Genomic DNA, 18,247 nt, shown 5'->3' with positions numbered 1-18,247 from the left:
TGATAACTTGTCAGGATTGGGCGGAGTTTCTGATATAATGACTTTGGATTGATGAACACAGCAAGATGAGGGTCTTCAAGAGAGTCTTAGCAAACAAATTCCAATTTTGATAAGTAAGGTGTTAAGTTGGTTCACAGGCTTATTTTCTTGGGAGTAGGTAATTCCTGAAGCCAGCAAGTAGTTGTTTTTTGCTCTGCCCCAGTATTGTTTAACATAGGGACAGGAAAGTGTGGCTGGTTGCGCTTTTGCTTAACATAAAAACTAGGAATTATGTTGCTTTAAGTTCTGAGGATTTCTTTGGTCTTTCTTCAGCCCAAGCTGAAGGAGAGATCATTACCATCTAGGGACAAGGACAATCCAGATCTCTATCACTGTTTGATGTGTTCCGATCATATGAGGTTTCTGAGGGTAGTCATTCCACCTTCTATTAGTGACAGATTTTCTGGTTCATTTTGTTGGAGGATCATGTTTGGATAATTTAGTGGAACAGCGACTACACCGTGGAAATTAAGACTCTGGAGAACATGCATTTGAGAGAGAAAGATTACGATAGGAGCTTGCAATCACTTCTAAGGCAGGAGCCAAAAATAACCAAATTAAACCGAGAGAACCAATTTCATTCTCAGTCTGATAAGGCCACACAAAATATGGAGATATTAGCCAAATTACATAATTTTATGATTTTTATGTTTGCCTCCCAGATAATTTTAGTAATAGTAAAGATCCAACAGAGGTCTCTAGTAAAGTAAGTACTACAATATTCTTTCCCTATGTCAGCATATGCTCCACCTTGAAAGGCCTTGATTTTGAACCAACACTTGCCCAAATTTATAAACCTTTTGGGTGAGGAGTTCTATGGAGTCTAATATTGTCAATCTGCTGCTATTCTCTATACCATTGTCTGTAGATTTCTGCCTCCTTTTCAAGCCTCGTGTAATGTGTGAAATGAAGAAGAAAGCAGTCTAAAATATTCCTTCAGTGTTATTTTTTAAATGTAAATTGTAGCTCAGAAATTTTTCCTTTCTGTATGAAGTGATCTAAATGTTTACTTTTCATTTCCTTTTTCCCTAGGAGGGAAATTGGAGGGTCAAAATGGACCCAGGGTGATATTAAGAATTATCCTGAAGACAGTCATCAGTTTACTGACATATAGATCCCTGTCCAATTTACAGATTGCAGATTGCAGTCAACAGTCATTTGTGCTTCACATACTCATACGTGGATGTCAACTGGAATAGGCCTGGCACAAATTCCATTGCCTGGTGTGAGGCCAGTTCTAGTTAACATCCGCATCATGAGTATTTCCATTGAAAGCAGATCATTGGGAGGCACCAAACGACTAGGATTAGCTTTGAAGCACAAGACTACTTATTGACTTCAATCTGTAAATTAGACAGAGATGAAGTCTTCGCTTAACTAATGCACCTTTCTTGCAAGGTCTGTAAAAGTGAGGCAGCCTCTCAATACACCCATCTGTTCCCTAGCTTGTTCTGTGCACTATTTCTGTGAAAGCTTGATTGCAATGCCTAGCTCCTCTCTGTATTTTTTTTTTTCTACAGAAAAAGGAACACCTCTTTCTGGATTTGACATAGTAGAGGCTTCACATTTCTGCCCGTGCTATTGTGGGGTTTGTCATCTAAATAAGTTGCTTGGCGGTTGAGTCCAATTAACAAGGATTATAACAAGGAATTTGTTTGTCTGATTTGTAACAAGAAAATGGTACCAAATGAAGCTGGGTAGCACCCAGAGTAAAATGAATACAAACCCTTTAACCAAATCACAGTCAAATTATAGGCAAGTATTGGAATCATGCCAAGAAGTATCTAAGTACGCAAAAAAAATTCAGCATAGGGCCTTTATGGGTATCATGGCTAAGAAGTAATAAGTAACTGTTAAAGTCAGGACTCTTAAACCAGAAAAGAAGGAAGACAATATCTAGGGAAATAGAAAAAAATAATGCAAATTAAAGCATGGGAATCAGTGGTTCCGGTCATTTGGATCTTGTTCATGGGTCTTAAATGGAAGCAGCTCTCTGCTGTTCACAGTTGTCTCTGATCTGAAGGCCTTTGTTAGGAGCTGTCTCCACCCAAAAAGCACATGTTTCTGGAGGATTCTTAAGGATCTTCAGCTTGAAGTCTGGCTGGGACAGTTCTTTAGTGTTTTGGGATGAATTATATCTCTTTAGTTGAGAGATGGAGACTAACGTCCACACCCTGTAGTTTTCTCTTGTATTATATATTCATGGGACGCAAGGGAGGTTCTTTTCATTAAGCCTCAAGCAGTTTTTCTGTGATGTCTCTTCTAAAGATTAAATCTCCTGGAGAATTAGCAGAACGGAGGAAAGTGAAATTCTCTCTTTAGGTGAAAAACACAATAAATTTATAAGGCTATCATCTGACTTTGGGAATACGAACATATTTTGAAGAGTGAGGACACTGACAAACCTCCAGGGTCTTTTGTTTTAGCCATAAAGTGTACTATGATTACCCCTGATTAACAAAGATATTGAAACTGAGAATCTAGAAATCAAATCATCTAATCAAAAATCTAAATTTTTTAGACAATTATACCAGTCTGTGTACATGAACATTAGTATACCTCTTTTAATATAAAAATGTACACAGTTATTGAAATATTTTGTTGTATTAGACAATATAATTAATCTAGTTTCAGGCAATATTTTGAAAATACATGGTAATAAGTAAAAATGAATATTAGTAACATTTTTTCTCAAAAATAAGAAAATTTTTGTTAAAACAAATGAGAATTATGCCAAAAATTCAGGGAGGATCTTAGTGATAAAAAGGACACTTTGTTACTGAGCAAAGAATGGCTGAAAAATTCACAAGTTTAGCGAGGGAAAATAAATTGACATCCAAGAAGCTCAGCAAATTCCAAACAGGATAAACTTAAGAAACACTTTCCAAACTCATTGTAATTAAACTTCTGAAAATCAAATATAGAAAAAAGTCTTGAAAACAGCCATTGAAAAGTGCTAACAATTCAAATGACTGAGGATTTCTCATCGGAAATCAGGAGATAAAAAGATAGTGGGACAACATTTTTCAAGCGCTAAAAGAAAAGAACTATTAACTCAAAGTTCAATAGCCAGTGAAAATATCCTTCAGGAATGAAGGCAAAATAGACACATTCTCGGGTGAAGGAAAATGAAGAGAATTTACTGCCTTAAGACTCTGCCTTAAAAGAAGTGCCAAAAGTTCTTCAGGTAGAAGGGAGATGATAACAGAGCGAAATGTGGAACTTTACTATTTAAGGAAGAGCAACTGAGAGGATAAATATCTGTGTGTATTAGTTTCGCAGGACCGCCATAACAAATTACTACCCATCTGGTGACTGAAAACCACAGAGACTTATTCCCTCGCAGAAGTCCACAGTCAAGGTGTCGGCAGGATTGCACACTCTCCAAAGTCTCTGGGGGAGGATCCTTCCTTGCCTCTCTCAGCTTCTGGGGGCTGTGGGCATCCCTTGGCTTCCTTGACTGCATCACTTCAATATCTGCCTTCGTCGTCATGTCATCTCCTCCTCTTCATGTTTGTATCTCCTCTTCTGTCTCTTATATGGACACGTTGTTGGATTAGGCTCCACTTGGGTAACCCAGGATGATCTCAGCTTGAGATTCTTAACATAACTACATCTGCAAAGACTCTTTTTCCAAACAAGTTCACACTGACCTCGTATGTGCTTTAAAATATACATGGCTTTTAAAATTAAAAATTATAACTTTGTGAAGTGGGGTTTCCTGTGCATTTCTTTGTATGCATTAGAGATAATATATATCACAAGTACAACTTGGGGATGGATAAAGGGACAATGAGCTGTAAGGTTTCTATATTTTATCTGAAGTGGTAGAATATTAACTCTAAGTTTATATTTAACTTGATGCATTGTGAAAAGATAGGCATGTATATTGTAATTCCTAGAACAACCACTGAAAAAAATGTATGAGGAGATACAGGAAAAAGCCAATAATTAAAATGGCTTACTAAAAATACTCAAGTAATCCAAAAGAAGAGAAAAAGGAGGAAACAGAGACAAAAGACAGAGGGACTAATAGACAACAAATAATAATATGATAGACCTACACTCAACCATATTAATAATTACAGTAAATGTAAAAGTTTTTTTTTAATTAAGAAAAAGAGGGATTGTCAGATTGGTTATAAAAACAAGACCCATCTATATGCTGTCTGCAAGAAACACACTTGAAGTTTAATGATATTGATAGGTTATAAGCAAATGCCTGAAAAATGACATACCATGCAGACACTAATGAATGAAAAAACTTGGAGTGGCTATATTAATATCAGACAAAATAGACTTCAGAATATGGGAAATTACCAGGAATAAAGAGGGGCTTTCCACAATGATAAAACACTCAATTTACCAATGAGACATTGTGATTTTAAATGTGTATGCATTTAACAACAGAGCTTAAAAAAGCTCTTTTTAACATGGTAAAAATGCTTATAGAACTGAAAGGAGACACAGATAAGTCCACAATTACAGACTTTAACATTCCTCTCTCAAGAATTATATAAAAAGTAGGTAGAAAATCACCAAGGATGTAGAAGACTTGAACAATGCTACCCACCAATTTAATCTAATTGTCATTTATAGAACACTCTATTCAACAAGAACAGAGTACACATTTTTTTCAAGCGCTCATGGAATATTCACCAAGATAGTCCACATTCTGAGACAAAAAACTTAGTAAAATGAAATAATACCAATTATATTCTCTGACCATAAAGGAAATAAAATAGAAGTCAACAACAGAAAGTTACTTGGAAAGGCCCTAATTATTTGTAAATTAGATAACATAGTTCTATAGAATAAATGGGTCAAAGAGGAAGTCTTGAGGAAAATCAGAAAATATTTTGAAGAAATGAAAATAGCACATACTTAAATTTGTGGGATGCTGTTAAAGCAGTTCTTAGAGGGAAATTTATAGCACTCAGTGCTGATACTGGTAAACAAAATGGTCTCAAACCAATAAGGTAAGCTTTCACATTAATAAACTAGAGAACCAGTGCAAACTACAACCAAAGCAAGCAGAAGGAAGGGAATGATAAAGATAGCAGCAGAGATCAATGAAATTGAAAACAAAAAACAATAGAGTAAAACCAATAAATTCCAAAAAGATTAATGAATCAATATACCTCCAGGAAGACCGATGAAGAATGAAAGAAATAAGGCACAAAGTACCAATATTAGTAATGAGAGAAGAGATATCACCACAGTCTCACAGACATTAAAAGGCTAATAAGGGATTACTATGAACAACTCTATGGACATAAATCTGACAGTTTAGATGAAACAGACTGATTTCTTGAAAGACACAAACAAGAAGTAACAGAGAGCCTAAAGAGTCTCATATCTATTTTAAAAATTGAATTCCTTTTTCAAAAATAGTCCAAAAAAGAAACCTCCAGGCCCAGATGATTTCGTTGGTGAATTATACCAAACATTTTTGGAAGAAATAATACCAATTTTTCCCAGTCTCTTCCACAAAATAGAAGGACCCTTTCCCAGTTCACTTTATATAGCCAGCATTATCCTGATGCCAAAACAAGACAAAGACAGTACAAGAAAAGAAAACTATAGACCAATAGCTCTCACAAACACAGACACAAAATTCTTAACAAAAAGTAGCAAATTGAACCCAGAATAATATGCAAAGAACATTACATCATGACCAAATAGCATTTATCTTGGGAATGCAAGGCTGGTTCACCATTCAAGAATCAATCAGTGTAATTCACCATACTAACAGACTCAAGTAAAACCACATTGTCTCATCAATAGATGCAGAGAAGTCATTTGACGAAAGTCATAAAAGTCTGTTTATGATAAAATCTCCTCACAAACTAGAAGAAGGATGGAACTTTTGCAATAAAATAATGAGCAACTGCAAACAACCGCCACCACCTAGAACTAACATCATATCTGGTGAAAACACAACAAAACCCTGGACATGACTGTTTATAATAGCATTATACATAATTGTTCAAACACAAAATAAACTAAATGTTCTTCACTGGGTGAATAGAGAAACAAATCATGGAATACTTCTCAGCTATAAAAAGAATAAACTACTGCTACACACAACAACGTGGTTGTACCTCAAATGTTTTACACTAAGCTAAAGATGTCAATCTTGGGGCTGGCCTGGTGGCAGGGCGGTTAAGTTTGCACATTCCACTTCAGAGGTCTGGGGTTTGCCAGTTTGGATCCCTGGTGCGGACCTACGCACCGCTTGTCAAGCCACGCTGACAAGCAGCATTCCACATATAGAGTGGAGGAAGATGGGCACAGATGTTAGCTCAGGGCCAGTCTTCCTCGAAAAAAAAAGGAAGTCAATCTTAAAAGGTGAAATTTATACGACATTCTGAAAAAGGCAAACCATGTAGGGACAGAGGAGCAGCTGTTACCAGGCTCGGGTGTGAGGGGAGAGAGAGTACCTCCTGGGTGGAAAGAGGTGATTTTGGGCAGTTTTGGAGTTGTTCTGTATACTATTTATGTGGAGCTTACAAGAATCTGTGCACATGTTAAAACTCATAGACCTGTACAAAGAAAAGTGAATTGTGAATTTTACTCTGTGTGAATTAAAAAAGACTAACATAGAAATTATATATATTTATTAAGAATATATTTATATACTTACATATATAAAATTCATTAATATACTTACATAAACAAAAAAACTGTATTTATTGTCTTGTATGCATATTATGATTTCTCCATAGTCAATTTTATTAATTACCAGTTCTAACAAAATTAGGCAACTTTCATTTTTTCAGACACAAGAGAAAACTAGAAGATGAGAAACTAAGATCAGTGTAGCTAATTTTTTATGATCATGTATTTTATTTTAATTAAATAAATTTTAAGATGGCAAACTAAATGTATTTAACATCATTTAAAGACATTTGCACATCTCCTTAATCTGTGGTCATTGTCTGTATAATAATATATAAGAAGGGAAATTTAAAACTATGTTTAATGACCAAAGTGTTATATTTCTACTACCAAGAAATCATCCAGGCACCCAAAGATTACTTACTAGATGACACAATTTAACATTAGTCTAACATCTTACAGTGACTAAAGGTCTGGAAAGACCATTTAAATCAGAACATCCTATGATTTGTAGCATTAGAAAAGTTCACAGGATTAAACTCGAAAAAAACTTCCCATTTAATTTCACTTATTAAAATATTTTTATATTTTTTCCAATTTTAAATAATTCCTGGAAAAAGTAATACCTTCCAAGACCCATGGAACTAATGGAGGAAATTTAAAAAATAGAAATCATTCCAAATTAACCCCAAATCTTGTACTAATGAAAATATTGTGCGAACATTATTTTTTATATGGTGATAAAACCAGAGAGAAAACATGGAGTTGTTTTCAAGCTAAAATTAAATCATTCTAATTTGGCCAAAGGCTCATCTATTTATCAGGCATATTTTAAGACTCTTGAATTAATTCCAGAAACTCTGAGTGTCTACCTTTTCATCTTGCGTGGAATCCAAGGTGATCAACCAAATTCACAGTTAAACCTTTTCTTCTAAAGTAACTGTTTTAGCTGGAGAAAAACATATAAAGGAGCACAATTCACATTTTCCATCTCCTTTTGAAATTCTTGACTATCTGGGGTAGATACTTCCAGAGTGTGTAAATTAGTACAAAACAATTTTTTTATGATCATTTAATCTCCAAAGTTCCCCAAGAGTAGGGAGTTAGAGAGGGAAAGAAAGGAAAAAGAAAAAAGAAGTAACTGGCTTCAGACAAATACAGAATTATCACTGTAAAAGGCTATCTCCCCTCTGCAAGGCAGAAGGCTTAGAAGCAGGAAAACCCATCTTCACACATGGGCAGTCTTGTGCTCACACTCATTCACTCACACGCGCGCGCGCGCACACACACAGGGTCAGGGGAGGAGAAAGAAACAGAGAGAGACTAAGCCAGTTTAAACGGTAACTCAGGCCCTTGCCAATTCCATCAAATGGACAATTTGAAACACGATACTTTTTAATCCCTGAGGTGCAAAAACAAAAAGGAGGATTTCTCCTTTGCTATCAAAGTGATCTGTCTTTTAGATTGACAAAACAGAGAATCTCAGGAGGGTTTCTTCCCTTTTCCTTTGAATGCACCTCTCAAATGAACAATCTTATTCTTGTCAAAATTTCCCAAAGTGGCCACGGAGTATAAGTGGTAGAATTATGCCAGTTACAGAGAAATACACATGAAATACAACAGGAAGCGAGGAGGCATTCGGCGGGCAAACAGATGGAGAAGATCCTATTAGAATTGCAACCATTACTAAAAAGGATGCCTGTGCAAACCTCCAGTCTCTAGAAACTGACCAAAGATTATTCGTTGCTACCTGGTGCCCGTTGAACCCTTCATTTCTGGGCAGACAAAACCAAATGCAGCAGTTCTCAAGGATACAAAGCTAATGCTGAGGAAAATCTAATATGTTGAAAAGGTGATGCAGATCAAAGTGTGACCAAGGAATTTGATCTGGCAAGAACTTCTGGACTTGTCAGTTCTTAGGGCTCATGGAGGACACTCTTATCAGGCATAAGTCTGTCCTCTTCCTATAAGTTTCATCTTACAGATTCAAACATAAAATGGGAAGAGAAGACAGGGAAACAAACAGAAGCAGGTTTCCACCATGAGGAAGAGTTTTCAATGGGCAAGAGCCTGTCTGTCATCGTATCTGGAGGATGGCTCAAATCTGCTGCTAAATGATCAAATGGCATTTTTTACAGAAGGTAGAGTGAATGACAGACTAGAGTTTTCACCTGATCATAGAAATTGTGAAATACGTGCTTCTCAGTTTATCTGGGGCTGAGGTTGCTGAGGATTTCTTGCTTATAAACTCACATGGAGATGGTACTTTTTACTTATTCATTTCAGTTAATTAGCCTACTGAATAATTTGAGGTTTGCTTTCACTAAAAGATTCTGGGGCATAAGAACACCATTTACCAAATACTTTAAAAGTCGTGATATAAATATCAACTAAATCTTGTCCTAACTTTCAAGGGGTTTCTAGTCTAGGCAAAAAGATAATTTAAAATAACAGAGGGCATCCTTGTGTTGTTCCTGTCTTTAGGAGAATGTGTCTTCCAATGTTTAAAATTATGTTTACTGTAAGTTTATGAAAATGCTTTTAAAAAATCACATTATGGAAATGTTTTTCAAATTCCCACTTTTCTAAGAGATTTTTATCAGGAATGTAGTTGAATTTTGTAAGTTATGTTCTCTGCATCTCTTGATATGATCATGTGCTTTTCTACTTTGATGAATGTCTTAATGTTGAACTTCTCTCTTATTCCTGATATGAAACACATTTGCTTTTATAGTTCTTTATTACACTTCTGGAATAAGTTTATAATACGGTATTTAGGATTTTGGCACCGGGGTTCGTAGATGCTATTTCAAGTTTGACTAGCCTAGCTTAATTACAGCTAGGAATTTGTTTCAAGAGCAAATAGGAATTCCTTGTTTCTGAAATGTTCGATAGACCCTTTCTCCGAAATCATCTAATCCTGTCGCCTTCTTGTGGGAAATTTTATTTTATTTTTTTCTTACCAGTTGTGTTCATTCAGTGCCTCCACAGTATGTACTGAATGCCTCTATCAGGAGCTCTGTGAGGTGCCCTGTGTGTGTGTGTGTGGGGGAGGGGGGGCAATTACTATGGTGAGCCGTGCAGCCGTGGCTCCCATCTTCTGCCTGTGTGGATCTAAGGATCTATTCAGATTTCCTACCTCTTCTTGAATCAGTTGATAATTTTTGGTTTTTTAGTGGGTGATGTATTTAATCTGGATTTTCAAATTTATTGTCACAGGTATACAATGTGGTCTCTTAACATTTTAAAAATCTTTATATTTTCCCTAATATTTCTAATAGCATATGTTTTTGTTTTTTCTTTTTGAATTTCTTGGTCAGGAGGTGGTACATAAAGCAAGATCTAAAAACGTGCCTTGTTATAATAATATATTATAACAGCTAATGCTTACAAAGTACTTCCAGTCTGTTCCGTTTTCCTTATATTATTTTATGTAACCCTATGAGGTGGATCTACACTGAAAGCCTGTCCCCTTTTAAGGCCACTGTGCCAATTTTCTGTAGCTGGCATATTGAAATCTCCATCTCTGTATCTTGCCATTATTTTTTTCCTGAAGGAAATTTTCTATTTTTTTTCGTTTTTTTAGCTTATGTATTTCACTGTCTCTTCAAGAAATAATTACTAGAGAAAAGAAATGAGGTCAACAACAACACAAAGGAAAAGAAAGGTAATTTTTACAAAGAAATACCTCTTGCTATCTGTTTTGATTGACAGCAAATGTTTATTTGTTCAATGACTAGATGAACATTCCAAAAGCTCTTACAAGAAAAAGGCAAGAAAAAGTAGTTACTGGAATTGTAAACATTACAAAATCTGCTTGGATGGACAGGAACCAGAGGATAATATCCTTAAATATTTCTCCTAGGGAAGAGGTCTTGGAATTTAATTTGTGTAGGTACAGAAAGCAGAACTAAACTAAGGAAAATTTGCCAGGAAGCAGATACTGAATAAATATGAGGAAGAACTTTCTAGGAACGGTAGCTTCTATCTATGAATGGGAGTTACTGCCTCACAGTGTAATGAATATCCTTCTCCAAAGGGGTGACTGCATAAAATTTTGAGAGTAAAATATGGTGCTAATAATTCTAGTTACATAGTTTTTGAAAAAACTATTTATTGATTGATAAATTGGTTTTATTTTATCAGTGAACTTGTATAATAAAAATTCTATTTATGCCTCCTTTGTCACATAGATTAATCAACCATATGAGCATTAATTTATTTCTGGGCTCTCTGTTCTGTTCCACTGGTCTATGTGTCTGTTTTTGTGTCAGTACTGTACTGTTTTGATTACTATAGCTTTGTAGTATAGTTTGAAATCAGACAGTGTGATACCTCCAGCTTTGTTCTTCTTTCTCAAGATTGCATTGGCTATTTGGGTTTTTTGTGGTTCCATACGAATTTTAGAATTATTTGTTCTAATTCTTTGAAAAATCTCATAGGTAATTTGATAAGGATTGCATTCAATCTGTAAGTTGATTTGGGTAGATGCACATTTTGATAATAATTCTTCTAATCCATGAGCATGGTTATCTTTCCATTTGTTTGTGTTGTCTTCAATGGTCAATTACTCTACAACAAAGGAGGCAAGAATATACAATGGGGAAAACACAGTGTCTTCAATAAATAGTGTTGGGAAAACTGGACAGCTACATGCAAAAGAATGAAACTTGATCACTTTCTTATAGCATATAAAAAATAAACTCAAAATGGATTAAAGACTTAAATATGACACTTGAAACCATAAAACTCCTAGAAGAAAACAGACAGTAAACTCTCTGACATTGGTCTTAGCAAAATTTTTTTTGGTGTGTCTTCTCAGGCAAGGGCAACAAAAGCAAAAATAAACAAATGGGACTACATCAAACTAAAAAGCTTTGCACAGCAAAGGAAACCATCAACAAAACAAAAAGACAACATACTCAATGGAAAGATATATTTGCAAACGATATAGCCAATGAGGGGTTTGTATCCAAAATATATAAAGAACTCATACAACTCAATATAAAAAAGAAAAAACAATTTGGGCGCCAATCCGGTGGTGCAGTGGTTAAGTTTGCGTGCTCTGCTTTGGCGGCCCAGGGTTCGCTGGTTTGGATCCCAGGCGCGGACCTAGTACCACTTATCAAGCCATGCTGTGGCAGGCGTCCCACATATAAAATGAGGAAGATGGGCACAGATGTTAGCTCAGGGCCATTCTTCCTCAGCAAAAAGAGGAGGATTGGTGGCAGATATTAGCTTGGGGCTAATCTTCCTCAGAAAAACGAACACAACAAACGAAAAATCAATTTGATTAAAAAATATTCAGAGAACCTGAAGTGATGTTTTTCCAGAGAAGACATACAGATGGCCAAGGCACATGAAATATGCTCAACATCACTAATCATCAGGAAAATGCAAATCAAAACCACAATGAGATATCACCTGACACCTATCAGAATGGCTATTTTCAAAAAGACAAGAAATAATAAGTGTTGTTGAGGATGTGGAGAAAAGGGAATCCTTGTACACTGTTGGTGGGAATGCAAATTGGTGCAGCTACTGTGGAAAACAGTATGGACATTCCGCAAAAAATTAAAAATAGAACTACCATTGAGCCAGCAATTCCACTTCTGGGTATTTATCCAAAAAAAACAGAAACACTAATTCAAAGAGATATACGCACCCCTATGTCCATTGCAGTATTATTTACAATAGCCAGGATATGGAAGCAAGCTAAGTGTCCATTGGTAGATGAATGGATAAAGAACATGTGGTATATATATACAATGGAATATTACTCGGCCATTAAAAAGAACCAAATCTTGCCATTTGCAACAACATGGATGGACCTAAAGGGTATTATACTAAGTGAAATAAGTCAGACAGAGAAAGAAAAATACTGTATGATTTCACTTAAATGTGGAATCTAAAAAACAAAACAAATGAACAAACCAAACAAAACAGAAACAGACTCATAGGCGTAAAGAACAAGCTGGTGGTTGCCAGAGGGGAAGCAGGTAGGGGGATGGGCAAAATAGGTGAAGGGGATCAAGAGGTAAAAATTTCCAGTTATAAGATAAATTAAGTCCTAGTGATGTAAGGTACAGCATAGGGAATCTAGTCAATAACATCGTAACAATGTTGTATGGTGACAGATGCTGACTAGACTTAAACGTGGTGATCATTTCATCATGTATAAAAATACCAAACCACGATGTCATACAGCTGAAGCTAACGTAATGTTGTGTGTCAGTTGTACTCCAATAAAAAAGAGAAAAGAAATAGAAAAAAATTCTAGTCAAAACCTATTTCAAAATAAAATTCTTGGTAAATGAGATATATCTATGTTTATTAAAGCAAAATTTAAACAGTACTTACATGGATTATCTGTATATCACAGTTATATATGAGATCTTTTTTGTCTTGTTTGAATACGTTACTTATGTTTTTTGTACTTGTTCGGATACTTTAATCAGTAACTTATAGGTTAGGACCTCTTTGCCTTTACTTCCCCTACATATTTCACATATGTCAGCCCTATAATTTCCCTATTTCCCAGAGACTCCACTGACTGGTGGGCTAACAGCTTCAGTACCTGCCCGCTGGGGTGAGAACTGTGACAAGAATTGCCCCATCAGCCACAACCCCCTGGCAGCACCACCAATGAGCCGGCAGGGTAGCAAGCACAAGACGGTGTTCGCATGCATTTCCTCTCGTTACTGAGTGTCCAGCAGGACGTCCTCGGGAGACTGGCGTTAGTTGCCTGGTTCCCAGAAAGGTCTGGGCGTCTATCTGATTTAACCATGTGCTAAGCTGGGAACTCGGCTCACTACGCAGAATCTCAATTGCTCCCAGCTGAGTCCGAGCTGAAGCTGGAGAAGTGAAAGCCCATCAGACCCATCTTGGCATTTTCAATGGAACTGTTACTAATAACAGTAGATTAAAAATGGAAAACCCAGGGCAAACGCTAAACTGAACAGGCCAACACTGTGACAGAGTGTACTAGGGACCATCCCTGGCAAACTAGCCATGAAGATCTCAATCTTTCATTGAAGCTTAAATTTTATACAGGCAGAAGGAATTCAAAATGAAAACTCCTGGGGTGTTTTAAGTATGTCTAAAATGTGTGACTGTAGTGCTCTTTGTTTGGTGTCCTACTCCTCAGAAGGTTCCCTCCAGCCCCACTGGAGACGTCGGAGAACTCAAGACAGGAAGAAAGTAGCCGCCTGCTACCGAGGGATGGGGCTGAGTAACCTGCATGTTAATCTGGGCTCTCTACCTGCTGGCCTTGAGCAAGTCCTTGTGTCCCACTCAGTCTCTCATTTTCTCCTCTGTCAATCGGAGATAACGATAGTAACTATGTCACAAAGTTGCTATGGGGAGTCAATGACCTAACATTGTAAAGCGGTGTTCGATAGGTAGTTGTTAAATAAAATGAAACCTGCGCCAGAGCCATGAGGGAGGGAGAAGGAAATGTGTTTTGTCCTCCTGTGTTCTGTTCTTCAAACTGACCGTTGAGGGTTTCTCTTCACTCTCCACAGGGAGAGAATTGCCTTGGATGCTAAAATAAGAATCCTATTTGATATGGTGACGAAGACACAATGACATGATTGCTGTTCCTCTCGAAGGGCCCTTAATGCAAGACCATCTTGCTGTGATTAGAAACTTGATTAAGGGCTTTAGGTCCTTGCACTCTGGTTAGGAGATATCGTTAAGCCTCTGAAACCCCGGGCTATCCGTGATACTTTCTGCAAAGAGCATCACTGTCCACAGCAGACAGTAAGCAGCAGCTTCAGGGAGGAAAATTAGAATGAACTGAAAATCTCTTCAGCCTCCCATCCTAGTTACAAGGGAGAACAAAATGCTAGCAGTGTAGACAGGATCGTGACTCTTCATCATATGGCCCCTGAAATTATGGCCATGAAAACCAAGATACTGTACATAAGAAATCATACAGCAGCTTCAATATCCTGTAAGATTATGTCGTTATTCAGGTTTTGGATTTAACTGCCTGTCATTCTATGTTTATGCTAACCCCACACTGCTGCGGGGCATTCAGTATGTTTTTTCATGCTAGAATAAAATGTTCTTTAACTTAAAAACTGTTCGGATGAATCACAGCCTGAGAAGTGTATGTGGGCAGCTCATAATAAAATAAAAGCATTACCTTTGCTAAAGCATCAGAATAATTTTTTTAGCAGGATGCACTTTGTATTCAATGGTAATTACCATGGGTTTAAAAACAGCAGTTGAAAAAAAGCTTGTACTACTTACTACCGACCTGCTGACTCACCTGAATTTTAGTGCCCCTCAATGATGCCAGGTTGATTTTTTTTTGGTGAGGAAGATTGGCCCTGAGCTAACATCTGTTGCCAATCTTCCCCTTTTTGCTTGAGGAAGATTGTTGCTGAGCTAACATCTGTGGTAGTCTTCCTCAATTTTGTATGTGGGATGCCACTACAGCACGGCTTGATGAGCAGTGTGTAGGTCTGCACCTGGGATCTGAACCCACAAACCCCGGGCAGCCCAAGTGGAGTGGCACACACTTAACCACTATGCCACCAGGTTGGCCCCTGGTTGATTTTTCTTTTTGAAAGTAACATCCCAGATTTAGCCACAAATTGGGGTAATCTGGTCACGGCGTTCACACTTCTCCGACACCACCCGTGTCTGCTATCACCTGGTTAGGACAGTCTCAGTTCCAGTTCTTACTATTCTTCAGACACTGTGATGAAAGAAGTCTGAGATTCTGTGTCAACGGGTAGCTCTTGTCTCCCTCAAAATCGAAGGGTCAAGCCTACAGCATTTCCCCTTGGAGTGGACTTGGCTCAGTGAAGCCTTGCTGCAAAGCTCTCTGTAGGGCTAGGTTATAAAGGAGTTGGGCGCTGAGGGTTAAAGACCTGATTAGCCCCAGTGGAACAGAGAAGCACTTCCACACACAGTTCACACGTGTTTCCTTCTGGTCGGATTCCCAGAGTCTTCGAAACAGAAGTCTGAGAGTAAGGAGCAGAACATGCTTAACAAGCCTCTTGCTCTATTAATTTCAGGGCTTCCTAATACACCCCATAACGTCAGGTAGTCAAGAACGATTTGTTCGGCCAGGGACAAAGTGCTCAGGAGTTGAAGTTTTGTTGGTGTAAAGAGAAGCCTCCTGCATTTCAGGCGTCGGCAACAAAAGTATTTGAATCTTTATTAAGTTTATTGGTAAGAAGTCAGATTTTTCATAGGCATAAATCCTTTATTGTTTCATCAAAGAAGGACCAAATCATTTATATTTGAAGCTCAGACATATAGTTGTATTGGTTTGATTAATGAAGAAGTTGGCAAACTATGGCCTAGAGACCCAATCTAGCCTTCGCCTATTTTTGTAAATACTTCTCGGCAGATAGCCATGCTCATTAGTTTACAGGGTCCACGGCTGCTTTCATCAGAGACCGTGTGTCACGTGTGAAATAACTGCTATCTGGTCCTTTACAGAAAAAGTGTATTGATCTCTGGATGAATACATATTTTCATAAAACCTGCTTAAAGACCTCGTGGGTTTTTATGATCACTTGCGTAAAAGGTCCTGGGGAGAGAGGAAAGTGATGTAGGTAGAGGTGGCTAAGATGTTGCGTTAGTTTTATACTTTGAGCTGCCTTTGTTTACCCAGCCGAGCAGAGTTGCTTCTTCCTTCCTTGTGTCTCCACAGACTCTAAAGATGTCTATTTTTGCGTTCATTTGCTTAAATGCTTGTCTTTCCTATTTGATATTGAGTAACCTGAGAGTAAGGCTCATGCTTGACTTGGTTCTTTATTCTCAAAATCTAATGTAATACTTGGCATAAAGCTAAAAACTTTAAGGAATTGAATTAATTTGGGCAGAATCTTCCAGCATTCCAAAGCAGAAGCATTTTATGATGAGTGCCAAGACAAGAGGCAGAGAATGCATTTTCCCTCCCAGTAGTTTAAATTATTTTTTTAAAATAATTTAACATGAACTCTAACCCTAGGGTTATATGGAAGAAGAAGAATTGCAAGTCTTTCGTGTGTTGATCACACAGCTCAAAATCAGTAACCAGGAAGCATATTTAATGAAGATAAGGATTAGTTTTTGCTTTTGATTTTTTTTCTTTTAAAATAAACGCTATGAACTCCTAGTCACTGAAATGACTGAGGGAATAGGAGTTGATAGTTGATTTCGTGATCTAGTTAATTACGATACAGTAATAGGTTTTCAATTTTTAGGGAGAAAATTATGAAATAAATTGTCATAAAACCATCTGGACAAATTTTTAACTTGCTTTAATGATTCAGAAGACACTTCAGGATCTTGAAGTGTCACAATTATCATAATGCGCATCAGTGGGAGGTGGTCAAATACTTATTGATCTGCATTCTGTACTTCAAAGTAGACAGTCTAAGAAATTGGGCTGAAAATATGCTGACCCTGTGGTATATTTTGGAAATTGCTTCAGAAACTCCTGATATCAGCTTGTTTACTTGTCATTTATATTTTTCACATGAAATTGTTGTTAAAAAAACTTATTTGACTTTCTTAGCTATTTGCATTGTAGCTAAAGGAAAGTTTTACAGTTCTTAAATATCTTAAGAGTTGGCAGGCTTCTAAAATACTTTTCCTTTCAGTTTTGATGCCAGTAATAAATATCAGTTTGTACCCATCTTAAAGATCAGAAACAAATATGTTATTATCTGTCTACTTCCAAAGTTGGTTTTCTGTCTCAATGTCCAAGGATGATTGTTATGGGCCTAGATGAAGAGACATGAGTTTAAATGCTGACTCAGCCACTTATTATTTGTGTGTGTGATCATGGACAAGTTATAAATCTCACTATCTTTCAATTTCCTCATCTGTGAAATAAAGATACTTAAGTAACAGGGTTATGGTAAGAATTAAGAAGTTAATGAATATAAACTCTTTAGCTAGCAAACTTCAGATACATAGAGATCTGAAAATGGTGACTATTTTCCTCCTTAGAGTTCAGATTATTAAAAATTATTTAGTTTTTTGTTTTTTAAGTTAACATACAGTAAAATTCATTTTTTGTGCATACAGTTCTATAAGTTTTAACCTATGTATAGATTCATGTAACCATCATCACAATTGGGATGCAAAACAGTTCCATCACCCCAAAAAATCCCTCATGCTGTTCATTTGAAGTCACGTTCTCCCCCCAGTCCTAACCCATGACAACCACTGATCTATTTTCCATCACTACAGTTTTCCCTTTTCTATAATGTCACATAAATGGAATCATACAATGTAACCTTTTGAGACTGGCTTCTTCATGCAGCATGATGCAATTGGGATTCATCCAAGTTTTCACGTATGTCAATAGTTTATGCTTTTTATTGCTGAATTGTATTCCATTGCATAGGTGTATCATAGCTTGGTTATCCATTCACCCATTGAAGGACATTTGGGTTGGTTCCAGTTTTGGCAATAGAGTTCCTATGTGAACATATGTTGTGTGAAGATGTTTTAATTTCTGTAGGGCAAATATCTAGGATTTGAGACTTTTAGGTCATATGGCAAGATGTGTTTAAATTTATAAGAAACTGCCAAGCTGTTTTCCATAGTGGCTGTACCATTTTGCATTCCAGGA

This window comes from Equus quagga, chromosome 4 (assembly GCF_021613505.1).
Source record: "Equus quagga isolate Etosha38 chromosome 4, UCLA_HA_Equagga_1.0, whole genome shotgun sequence".
Classification (NCBI taxonomy): domain Eukaryota; kingdom Metazoa; phylum Chordata; class Mammalia; order Perissodactyla; family Equidae; genus Equus; species Equus quagga.
The sequence above is the reverse complement of the archived record's forward strand: the minus strand, read 5'-3'. Positions refer to the sequence as shown.